A 12787-nucleotide genomic window follows, 5' to 3' on the forward strand; every position below is an offset into this window, starting at 1 on the left:
ATATCACAGGACAAAAGAAGGGATGTGTCACTATGGGATGACTTGATTAAACAAGTCACCAACAAGTCAAGTTTAAAGGAAATACTTAGCTAGCTTTCTTCCAGAAATGCTGGAATTAAAAAAAATTATTTTCCTTTGTTTTTTGCACAGAAAGTGTCACCCTGAGCTAACACATGTGCCAGTCTTCCTCTATTTCCTATGGGGGTCGCCGCCCCAGCATGGCCACTGACAAGTGGTGTAGGTCTGCGCCAGAGAACTGATCCCAGGCCACCAAAGCAGAGCACACCAAACTTAACCACTGGGAAGTGGACCACTGGACGGCCCCCCGCCCCCCAAAATTCTTCATCTTTGTTCACTATTAGTGGTCAGCTGGCGTTTTCCTCAGGAGTAGATTTACGTGTAGTCTCTGAGATTGACTCTGGAGGCCTGTGATGAACTGTAAACAGCTAAGAGACAGTGGGGGCTCATGTGGGTGACCATAGAATTTGTCGTCCAGTTTGTTCGAGAGTGAACGTTGGGACATCAGGTGTAAACTAGGCCTATCCCAGGCCACACGGGAAGGTGCTCACTCTGGGTTTTATGCGAAGGGGGTTAATTCTAAAGCCAGGCTGCCTTTGATTGGCTTCAGCCCCACCTAATCCTCAGTTTCCTCACGCGGCCAGTGAAGGTGAGGATTGATAACATCACATGTGGGTGAAACACCCCACAAAGCCACTGGGCTGTGAATGTGTCACGTTCGATGTAGCTGTGGTATGAATGCTTCTTCATGGCAGGGGTTTGAGAATGTCACAGTGCAGCATGAGGCTCACGAGTGTACATTCTGGAACCAGATAACCTCCACTTATTAGCTGTGTGACTGTGTCGGGAAAGTTATTTAATCTCTAGGAGCCTCGATTTTCTCCTCTACCAGATACTCCTCCTGCTACCACCAGTAATGATAGTGAGTATATGCCGTCACTCTTACACGTTAAGTCAGGTTCTATTCACTGTAGGGGCTTTAGCTCTATTAACTCATTTAGTCCTCACAACAACCCAATAAGAGAGAAGTTATTCTCAACTCCAATTCACATAGAGGGAAACGGACACAGAGAGGTCAAGCAGTCCATTTCAGGTCGCACAACTGGTCATAGTCTACCAGCTGTAGACCCCATGGTCTTTCCAAGATTCAAACTAAGGTAATCTTCAATTTAACTGCTCTGTGAGACTGTGTCTTCGTGAACGGGGAGGATCTGATACCTAGACCCTTGGGTGAGTGTGAAGATAAAATGGGACAGTACATCTCAAACACTTAGCACATAGGAAACGTTCCTTAAGTGTTTGCTGCTGTGTTAATAGTGTGTGTTCTTGGAGTGGGTGAACAAGCTGCCATTTATTGCTGGAAAAGCTGGACGTCCCAGGTCAGTGAATGCTTTATGGGAACTCTTTTTCAGATTTCACCTGCCGCCTGTGGCCGTGGAGTCACACTGCTGTCCTCTAAAACCAAGGATGGGACGGAAGTTTGGGGGATGGAACTCAACAGAGATTCCCGGCTTGGCTTTCACAGGAGCCAGGAAGGGAAACGTGAAGCTCTCCCCTTGGCTTTCTCTGCTATGATTGGCTGAGGAAGCTCCCTCTGACTTTCAAGAATCTGATGACATCAACCAAACCACAACAACAACAAGGATGGAGTCTTGAAAGGCATGTTGTTTGAAACCATCTGGGCTAGATTATTTTTCAGCCCGTTTGGTAAAGGTCATTTGCTGCTAAGTAGGGGTGTTCTTTTTTGGCCCCAGAGTGATGACGTTTGTTTCCTCGCTTGAGATAGCCTGAGACACCCTACAGTGCCTAGAATGTGGTCTGGGGAAGAAATTCAACGAAAGCCTTAAGATGGAGGCTTTATTCCAATTATTTGAAACTGGATTGTAAAAATGTTAGAAATTATTGATGATATTTTAACAAATATTCATTAGTCAATGAATAGTATGAGGACAATAAGAAGCATTTTTTAAAATAAAGTGGAATTACCCAGAAGTACATACTGGACAAATCTTTCTTGTCATTTTTTTCGTGTTCCGTCATTTGTATGCAAGTATCTTTTTATATAATTTTGATCACAGTGTCTATTTTGTGTTCTGCCTTCTTTCAGTTTATTTTATATTAGAATTCTTTTACAGTTAGTATTGAAGTCTTGATTGGCTGTATGATGCCACATTACGTTTCTTTTTACCTTTTGTTAGGAACGATTGTAGACATACACAGAAGTGGCTGGAATAGGATAATGCACCCCGTGGGCCGTCGCCAGCTTCTGCCGTCATCAACACATGACGGTCTTGTTTTACTCATTTCCCCCACCTTCTCCCTCGGCAAATTGGGAACAATCGTCAGATTATTGATTTCATTTATGAATATTTCAATCCATATCTAAAAAATAAGGACCCCCAAAAAAGGAAATACATCGTCACACCTAAAAATAATTAACAGTATAATCCCTGAATATCAAATATGTAGTCAGCATTCAAACTGCCTTTTGTCTCCGAACTGTCAATAGATTTTTATTTTAAATTTAAAAATTTATTTGAATCAAGGGCCAGAGAAAGTCTAGGCGTGGCAACTGGTTGATAAGACTTTTATAGTCTTTTAAGTCTGTTTTAATCTTTTCTCCTTGATATTTATTTAATGATGTCACGTTGTTTATTCTACAGAATTTTCCAGTCTGCAATTTGTTGAATGCATCCCTGTGGTGCCGTTTGACATGATCCTCTGTCCTCTGTATTTCCTGCCAATTGGTAGTTGGACCTAGAGCCAGATTCCCTTTCGATGTTATGTATTTACTGCTTCCCAGGCCCTTAGGGGTCTATGCAGATAGTAATGGGGGATGTGAATCACTTGTCAGTATTTTAAAGTACTTCATATTTTCAGCTACTAATATAAGCTAACAACATCGTCCATTTTCTTTGATTTTGCCTAGAATCACATCATCTCATTGAGATAAACCAGATATTTCATGCAGGTAAAAAGTTGTCTGGAAATTATATCATTCACTGATGAATACGAATGGGCAAGTGTATTATTATAGCAGTCATAATGCCATTTATTTGGTAGACGAGATCTATTGAAAGATGGGGATCATAGGAGAAAGTAGGGGATCCTTAGTAAGGAGTATGTTGAGAACCAGTGCATTCACAGACCTTCTCCTGAACTCTAGCCTCCATTGTAAATATTCAGAAGGTCATCGTTTAAAACCTGCAAGAGGCGTTCCCTACATAGCCCATCTGGCCTCCTCGGTAGGATTGTAAAGAACAATAAGTTTCTTTAGAGTGACTTCTAAACATCTTTCCCCCTTACTTGCTTATTTAAAAATTAAAATTTTCTATTATGAATAGATACCATGTTTGCATAATTCAGAATCCTAGAGGCACAGTAGAACATATGATGAAGACTCTGCTTTCCACCTCTGTCCTCCCAGCACCATGGTTTCTCTGCCTGTAGACAACCTGTGTTAACAGTTTCCGGTTCATCCTTCCGAAGAGATTTAATGCATGTGCAAGCAAATGCGTCTGTGTATTCTTTTTGCCTCCTTTTATTTTAAGTGCTGTCGTATAATATAGATCCTGTTCTTCACCTTACTGAGAAATCCTAGTGGCTATTGCAGGAAGTGGCTATTGCTTTTACTTTCCTGAAGAGTTCAAATGGTGTGAAATGACACGAGAAGAGCTTTCTTTAAAGACTAAGGATGCTTTTCCCTAACCCAGTGTGTCGTGGAGGCAATGTGGTGCAGTGGGTTGGAGTTGGGGACTGCTCCTCGCTCTGCCACTAACTTACGTACCTTGAGTAAGTCTTTCCCATCTCACTGCATAACAACGTGAGGATGGGGCAGTGATCTCTCATGTTAGAAATGCTCTGACTCTGCATCAGTGCACTGACCCCGGTTGTGTTCATTTGAGCGAGGGGAGACAAGTGTGTTTTAGAGCTCTCACCTGTCCCACTGCCTCTGGATAGACCTCAGGAGACACAGGTGTACAAGTCTCCTGTGCCAGAGCCCACTCTCTGGTCCTGACAGACGGTGAAGGAGGTGAATTGACCTGTTGGAGATTGGTGGAGGGTGGGGGGACCAGTTTCTTGCCATTGGGCCTGAAGTTGACCATTTGATTGAGCCACATGTGATTTGTGAAGCTGTTGGAATTTCCCGGAGCAAATCAGTAGGATAGCTTAAGAGAGCTGTGTTGGGCAGACCTTGCTGACTCTCTTCTGTTTCTGCACTCTGTGGTTCTTGGGAAATCTCAGGTATTTATAAACGTGACAGCGCACACCAGGCAGCCTCATCAAGGCCTCCCTTTGCCGTGAAGTCACTGAGCCAGGCTGCGTATGTAGACGGTTTTTTCTATTGTACTGAGAGAAGGCTGTTTGCTAACGCTTCCTCCAAGAGGTGGGGCTTTCAGAGTCCAGGCTCCTTGGTAACCCTGATCGTCGCCAAAAAAGTGGTTATCCCAGGGAAAGCCACCTCGACTAAATTTTTCACATTTCATTTTCTGGCTAGGGGTGCTTTGTAGGAAAAGGCCAAGGTGGTGTTTAGAAACTCTTTCCAGAGGGGGCTTGGCCTCGAGGGCAGCCTGTTGACAGGTCCAAGGAATGGGGGTGCTGAGGCCTTTCACAGGAGGTACTCGCCTCTTATGGAATTCCTGAGAGGCAGAACGAGGGCCCAGAGGGGAAGCAGAGGGAAAGTACAGGTGTCCCAGTCTGTTGCAGCAGGTCTGCACCCCAGCATGCCTGGAGGTGTGCCTGCACTGGCTGGGAATATTGGAGAAGGAAACCCAGTGGCAGTTGGGTGAGCAGTTGGACTAGGACCACTTTCCAGACCCCCTCTCAGTCCTGACATTCTTGGGTTCCACACACCTGTAGAACTGATTTCATTGGTGGTGGTATTCTTTAGTCTTCAGCCTGGCAAACAGCTATTACGGACAATGTGGAAGGAAGGTGGTGGAAAATGAACTTTACAGGTGAGTTCCCACAAGGACTACCCCTCCCCAAGTTGTGTTGAGCATTAAACATCTCCGGAGTGATTACTGTGTGATAGAGCCACAGAGCAGTACCAAGCAAGGTTCCTCATGCCTGAGAGGAGCAGTGAGCACTCCCCAGAGAGCTGTGGAGAGTGTTGTTCCATCGCAGGGGGAGCATCAGCCTGCTGGGAGGGCAGGTGCATGAGCATTGATTGGGATACCTGGACTTTCTTTGGATTCACTCTTTATTTTTAACCAAATTGATTACCTTCAAAAATTTCTCTGTTTCAGTTCTATGTCTGTTTGTCTTTAAAAAAGTTTCTCTCTAGATCCTCGCATTATGCTGGTGGATCTAAACACCAGTCTCAACTCTGGCAGCGTATTAAAATCACCAAGCGATTTTATTTGTTTTGTGTTACTTTCCCACCTGGGTCTACCTCTGCCTGCTATTTGAACTTGAGAGTTTCCCTGATAGTTATGTGTGTGGGGGGCCACCAGTTAGGGGTGACAGAGGAGAGGCCAGAACCCCACAGTGCTTACTATGACCATATGTCTTGCTTCTACCCAGATTGCCCTCAGTCATTAGCGAAAGTCACAAAGTCCATAGAAGGCAGGACGTCAGTGGACAGGTGGTCCAGGTAAGAGGCTTGGGCTGAGAGCCACTCATTCTGACTCCTGGGGCACTTCTGAAAGCGTGAAATTTGGGTGGGGTGATGGCAAATTTGGTAGAGGGATTTTATGAATTAATAAGATGTTTCATAAAAATTATTAGCTGCCTACTATAGGCCAGGATGTATCGTAGATCATGGGGTATGAAGTTTGATAATGTTTGGGGGGATAACACTGTAGTGGGAAAGACAGGTTAAAAAACTAGCTGCACCCGAGTGTGTCCAGGCACTGTGTGTGTTCCAGGCTGCCTTTATCTTGCTCACCATTTATTCCCACCCCGGGGGCAGTGCCTGGCACGTGGTAGATAGCTAAGATCAATCCTTAAATACGTAAGTGAATGCATCTAGAAAGTGCTATAAGAGTACCAAAAGGGGAATTGTTAAGTCCGTGCGGTGGAATGGAAGGGAGAGAAGGCATCGTGGAGGAGGTGGCAGAGGCATGTACCAGATAGGCTGGGGATGGAGGGTGGGAAAGGTTTCATGGCAGAGGGGAGGGGGCAGGTGGAGACTTTAACTGCTGAGAGCATGCGGGGTGGCTGGAGTTTGGCATGCTTACAGCGGAGTGCTGTGGCATAGGCTGGAAGACAGGTGGAGAGTGAGTGATGCAGGGTTTTCTAGGGTTGGGGGAGGAGGTGATGAAGGCCACTTGGGAAGGCGTGGGGAGAAGGGACAGGTGGAGAGACATGTAAGGAGGATTGACCAGATGTGGGGCTTGATAAGAGGTCCAGGGAGTGAGCTAGAAGGAGTGGAGCCTGACTCCACCTGCAAATGAGTGGCTGCTGATGTTCTCAACTCAGATGGGGGAGTCCTGGAGGAGGGGCAGGCTTGGGTTGAGTGGGAGGGAGACGCGAGGAGGAGGTAGAGAGTGAATTTGCTTTTAAGTTTGCAGTAGAGTGTGGTGCTTCTTGCACAGACTTGAAAGTCCCATGGATGCGAATTCAAGTCCCTGCTTCCCCACATATTAACTGGATGACTTTGGGCAAGTTACCAACCTTCTCTGAGATTCAGTTTCTTCGTAGGTGTTCTTGGTTATTGACTTAGCACAGTGCCTGGCATAATAAGCATTTAGTAAACGGTGCTTTTCATTAGGCAGTTAGAAAAGCAGGTCTGGAACTCAGTAGAGTTGTTGGGAGTGGAGATAGCAGGGTAGAGGTGAGAGGGAAAGCCTTGGAAATGGATGCAGCCTCCCAGGGGAGCGTGAAGAGGAGGAGAGAAGAGGGCAGAAGACAGACCTTGGAGAAGGATTCCAACACTGAAGGGTAAGCAGTAGGGCTGAGCTAAGGAACAAGATTGGAAGCTACTGGAGAGGCAGAAGAGAGGGATGGGGAAGAGAAAGGCTTGTGGAGGAGGGAGTGGTTCCACAGGGATGGACTGGGATGGAGGAGCTCTTGGGTCTTCTCCTCAGGACATCTGGCCCTTTCCTTTAGCAAGAGCCGCGTCAGTGGAGGGGCAGGCAGAAACCAGGCTGCAGTGGAGTGAGAAAGAATAAGAAGTGGAGGTTGTGTGGGGCAGCCTGCCTGGATCCGGCCCCCTACGGGCTCAGGAGCAGTAGGGAATGCTCCCGTACTTTGCGTCCCTTGAGCAGGACACTGGGCTTCCAAGGATTTCTTCTCATCAGCCTTCCCTCTGTTCGTCTGATAGGTCGCCTGTGGTCAGGACCATAGTCTGTTCCTAACGGATAAAGGAGAAGTCTATTCTGGTGGATGGGGCGCAGCTGGGCAAACAGGTAGTGGACCTTACACCCCCTTGGGATGGTGCAGTCTGGAGCTGTGAGCGGTGGGGCTCTCATGGGCTAAAACCACCTGCCTTCATTTGACTCTTACCTCTCTTATCACTTCCTGGGGCCACTGCTCTGTTTGTCCCTTCCCAGTGCCCTCATCCCAGCTCCCATGGAAAGGAACGGATAAAGGATTGGGTGGAGGATTAAAGCCACCCGTCAGCAGAGGAGCTGTGAGCCTTTCTCTCAGCAGAGACAGGAAACTGTATGAGGCTTTCAAAGAGAAAACAAGTGTCCCCTAAAAGGAGCTTGATGTTCACTGATTTGAGAAGAATGTAATTAATGCAGGGAGGAATGATTGAGAAACTTTCTCAAGCTTGTATATTTAACCTTTTTGTTTCTGATATTGGTCTGAAGGGAGGGCCGTTAAATATAAGACTAAATCTTTTAGAAATTCTCAGTGATCCTACCAGCACATGATATCATCTTTGTTCATTGTCTAGTGTTTTCTTCCAGTCCTCGTTCATATGTGCACTACTTTTTTTTTCCCCCAAAGCCCCAGTAGATAGTTGTATGCCATAGCTGCACATCCTTCTAGTTGCTGTATGTGGGACACGGCCTCAGCATGGCCGGAGAAGCGGTGCATTGGTGGGTGTCCAGGATCCGAACCGGGGCCACCAGCAGCGGAGCGCAGGCACTTAAGCGCTAAGCCACGGGTCTGGCCCTTTTTTTCTTTTCTTTCTTTTTTTTTGATGAGAAAGATTCGCCCTGAGCTACCATCCGATGCCAATCCTCCTCTTTTGTCTAACAAAGATTGCCCCTGGGCTAACATCTGTGTCCATCTTCCTCTACTCCACATGGGACACCGCCACAGCATGGCTTGACAAGTGGTGCATCGGTGCACGCCCGGGATCCGTACCTGGGAGTCCCGGGTCGCTGCAACGGAGGAGCGTGCACACTTAACTGCTCCGCCACCGGGATGGGCCCCATGTGTGCACATTTGTATACAGTAATCACACCATAGGTGTGGTTTTATATGCTTGTTTTATCATTTATACTTACATAAAGCATTTTTCCATGGTGGTAATGTTTTCACAGTTACAGTTTTTAATATTTGTATGATATAGCATCAATTTAATTTATCATAATTAATTATTCATTTTACCATTTTATTAAATAATTACGTAAGCTTTTCCCTGTTGTCATGTGGCATACTTCTTTGGAGGCGGAGTGCAGTGGCCGTTGGAGATATCATGACATTTATCTTGTGTGCATACGTGACTTTTTCTTTCGTTTGGATTATTGCTCTAGGATAAATCCCAGGAGTGTCAAAGGAGTAGGATATTTTTATTGTTGTCAGAATGTGTTGTTAAATTGCTTTCCAGAAGTTTTACCAGTTGATACTGCCGGCAGCAGCGGGTAGAAGTACCACTTGAATTTTGTGGGTGAGGCATCTGGGGGGGCTTAGCTGGGTCTTTGGCTCTGAGTCTCTCAAAGGCTGCAGTCATCGTAGGGTTCCACTGGGAAGGCTCTGCTTCCAGGAGCACACCGATGGTTGTTTGCAGGATTCAGGGACCCCAATTCCTTGCTGGTAGTTGTCCAGCAAATGGTTGCTGGCCAAGCCTTCCTCCATTCCTTGCCATGTAGGCTTCTCCACGTGGCAGCTCCCAACATGGCAGCTGGCTCCGTCAGAGTGACCAAATGAGAGGGTAGGACAGAGTGCCAATGAGACAGAAGCTGGTGTTCTCTCCTTTAATCTGGGCAGTGACCTCCCTTCACTTTTGCTGGCCTTCTGCTTGTGAGAAGCAAGCCACTAGGTCCAGCCCCCACACAAGGGTGGGGAGTACACGTGGGTGTGAACAGCAGGAGACGGGGATCACTAGGGGCCATTTTAGAAGTAGCCCGCCACAACCGTGATCTTGACTGTGGCCTGAGCCTCCCCCTGTCAGTGACAACAGTGATTTCGTTCCAGTGGCCCTTGCCAGAGCACAGTGAGGTAAAGAAGCTCTCTGCGAGCCAGGCAGCAGAGGCCAGGCCCCAGCTCTGCCAGCCTCGCTCACCTAGGTGTACACTTTCTGGGTCAGTAAACCCCTCTTTTCCTTTGAGTCAATTTAGGGACTGTTGTTGTTCTGCTGTCTTCACCAAAGCACTTAGAATCTGTCTTTCCAAAGCACTTAGAATCTGCCTTTCCAAAGTTATCCCTCAGCAGAGGCACCAAGATCAAATCCTGCTGGAAAGCTAAGTTGGCCACACTTCATCCTCCAGACCGCTGACCCTCCCATCTCTCGCTCTCAGCAGAAGAACCTGCCTCCTGTTTCATAGAGGAAACAGATGCCGTCAGCTGAGAAAGCCCTCAGTTTCCCACTCGGACTCCTGCACACTTGCCTCTACCTGTCCCCGCCCTGGGTCCCTTCCCTTTATAGCAGTGGGGGAAGCGTGTCTCATCCTGCTGAAGCTGATGCTTCTCTCTGTGTCCTGGATCCCATCTCCCCCCCGTTCCTCAGAAGCCTCACTCCATCTGCTGGGCCTTCTTCCCCACAACTTCAGCCTCTCCCTGTCTACTCGTCCCTCGCCATCAGCATTTACACATGACTCAGGTGTCTTCCATCTTAAGGGGCCCTGTGTGGAGCCCTCCACGTCCTCCCGTTCCCCCAAGTCCCACCCCTTCGCTTCACCTCCTGCCTCCACTTCTAGGCCAGACTTCTCAGGAGCTGCATTGACTTACTGTCCCCATGTCCTTGTCTCCTTCTCATTCCTCTGTCCGTTCCACTCAGCTTCCACCCTTATCAGTTTGCTGAGTGGCTCTTGCTAGGGTTACGGTGACCTCCATGTTGCTGAAAACAAGAATAAAGCACCTGGAGACCATTGTCCAATCTTTCCCTTTCTTGATCTCTCAGCAACGTTTGACATTGGCTGTGACGTGCCGAGCATCTTGGTGAAGAGCGGTCTTCCTTTCGCCCCTGTGACTGAGCTCTCTGAGGGCTCTCTTCCTTTCTCGTTCCTTCTGGGCTCGTTTCCTGGCTGTGCTCCTGGGCCAGGCCCTCCCATGTCAGAGGTCCCCATGGCAGGACTGTGCTCTCCTCCTTTCCTCTGCCTTCTCCTTCAGAAGGTCTCACCCTCACCGTGGCTGCAGTCACCGACTGTGTGCTCAGGAGTCTCCAGCTGGCAGCTGAGGCCCAGCATGCTCTTGGGAGGTGCAGACATCTCTCAGTGCCACTTGACGTTTGCCCTTGGCCATCTCTAAGCACTGTGAGTTCAGTGGGTCCAAAAGTGAACCCCTGCTCGTCCCCCACCTGCTCCTTCTCCACTGTTTGCCACGTCCACTCACGTTCCCCTCTAGGAATCATGTCCACTCCTTACTTAGAACACTTACCGGCTACGCATTGTGCTTAGAATAAAGACCAGACCATTCCGTGGTCTACAGCATCCTGCATGATCTGCCCTCCCTGCTCCCCACTGGCGTCTTGCAAATATTCCCCCTCGTCCCCTGACTTCATCCACTGGGCCCTTGTTTAAACTCCCTCAGTGGGCCATGGCCCCTCCCTCCCTGTGCAGGTGCTGTCTCCCCTACGTGGAATACCGTGCTCTCCCCTCCCCTCCACACTCCTACTCATCCCTCAGACTGCGTGGATAGAGTGTAGCCTCCTGAACGCTCCTGCCCATGAACTACTTCAGGCTCCCTGAGTTTCCTCACGGAGGCCCCTGTCCTGCCATCCTTGCAGTCAGCACAGATTAATTGGGTGATAATTCTGGCTGACCTCTGCCTCCTCCGCTAGACTGAACTCAGAGAGAGGGACCGGGTCTCTTCCTTCCCCTCATGTTCCCATCACCAGTTAGATGTATAGCGTATGTTTGCTGTTTGGGACATATTTGTGGAGTGAATGAATGACCTGGCACTTATCTGCTCCTTCCGTTCACCAGAATCCTTCCAAGTTCTCACCGGTTTGTCTTCCTAACAGTATGGACCCTTCCTGTGACTCGGGTGAACGTCCCCCGGTACTTGCCCTTCTCAGTTGTGGGGACCGTTAAGCACATGGCGTGTAGGGGCACTGGCTGTGCTGTATGAAATGGTGAGAGCCTCTTGCAGGCAGGTCATTGGGAAGCTCTAGAGGGGTCGATGGTGAAGGGTTGGTGTCTGTTGGATTCACAGGCACAGACCTCAGCCTGAGGGAGGGAACGTGGCTGTGGGAAGACCTAGTTAGAGTGAGTTCAGTTAATAGAGGGTGAGGGTGACGTTCCTGACAGAACGATAGTAGCCCTGGTTTCTCTGTAGACAAATAGCCAGCCCAGAGCTTAGTAATTCTGTAGTAAACCTCTGGAGTGGAGAAGGAACTGCTTTCACCCCCTCCCGTCGCCTGGGCCAGAGACTCTGGCCCTGCCTCCTCCAGAGAGGCTGCACCAAGAAACAGAGACAGAGGGAGAAGAGCCTTAGGGTTTCGACGCTGAGGTCTATGCCCCTGGGATGAAACATCTGGCACCACTGATGGGTATTCCACTTTTTATAAGCAAAACATCATTTCTGAGAGTTATCGGCATCTGGCCCTAAGTTGTTTTGTACTTGGCTTGCCCTCCTGGTCAGTGTGAATCTTAGACCTGTTAGTAGGGGGACAACTGCCCTTCTGAGGCTCTCCTGTGTTCACATGGGGTTTCTGGGTGATTTGTTGACTAGGCCCCTCCAGCTTGCCCTCCAGGTGTGGGAAGTTTGTATTCTGAGCTTGGTTAGTTTGCTTGACATACGCCCAGAGTAAGAATTTAAAAGAGGAGAAAAGAAACTGATTCTTTTCCAAGTGTCATTAATGTGTTTTTGCCAAGCAAGGAGGAGAAAACAATCCCTGTGGATCTAAAGCATCCCGGCGGTGCAGTTTGAATTTCTGGTGAAGAGGGCTGCACTTGGTTTGACTTACTGACCGCTGTTTTTACTGTCATGTAGAAGGACATGTTTTTGTCTGAGGCTACGGAATTCTTGGCAAAGGACCAAACCTAGTGGAAACTGCTCTTCCGGAAGTGATTCCACCCACTCTCTTCAGCTTGATGGAGTTCAACCCAGAAGTCCAGGTTTCCCGCATTTGCTGTGGACTCAGCCGCGTTGCTCCTCTTACCAGTAAGTGGCCAAGCCCGTGTGGCCCCAGTGACAGGCCGAGCTGCATTCTCTTAGGTTCACCCCAAGCCGTGGGCAGCTTTCAGTGTCCATCCATCCAGTGGAGGGGCGCCCCACGTGGATAATTACAGAGAGCAGCTCATCCAGACGTTGTTTGGCTTGAAGTTGTATAATGTGTGTCTTTTTTCATCCTGGAGTTTTGTTTTTGGTTCCTTTGGTTTGTGGTTGGGCTCATGTGAAAGTGAATTTTCTCAAGAGGACGCCAGTCAGTGGTAGGAGGGGGACCCTCGAGATGTCGGGGTGCTGGGGAACCCAGCAGAGTTTTGGT

General features: G+C 48.3%; 1 long non-coding RNA gene across 2 annotated transcripts; it reads left to right on the forward strand.

The window, feature by feature from the left end:
• Window positions 1-2217: 2217 nt before the first annotated feature.
• On the forward strand, window positions 2218-12441 carry LOC131403002 (uncharacterized). Of its 2 annotated transcripts, XR_009219132.1 has the most exons (5): window positions 2218-2989; window positions 4910-4976; window positions 5545-5614; window positions 7286-7370; window positions 12292-12441. It is a non-coding gene; the product is annotated as an uncharacterized LOC131403002 (long non-coding RNA). The 2 variants fall into 2 exon arrangements; XR_009219131.1 differs by lacking the exon at window positions 12292-12441 and having other exon boundaries at window positions 7286-7484.
• The last annotated feature ends 346 nt before the right edge of the window (window positions 12442-12787 follow it).

Source organism: Diceros bicornis, unplaced genomic scaffold, assembly GCF_020826845.1.
Source record: "Diceros bicornis minor isolate mBicDic1 unplaced genomic scaffold, mDicBic1.mat.cur scaffold_469_ctg1, whole genome shotgun sequence".
In the NCBI taxonomy this organism is placed as follows: Eukaryota; Metazoa; Chordata; class Mammalia; order Perissodactyla; family Rhinocerotidae; genus Diceros; species Diceros bicornis.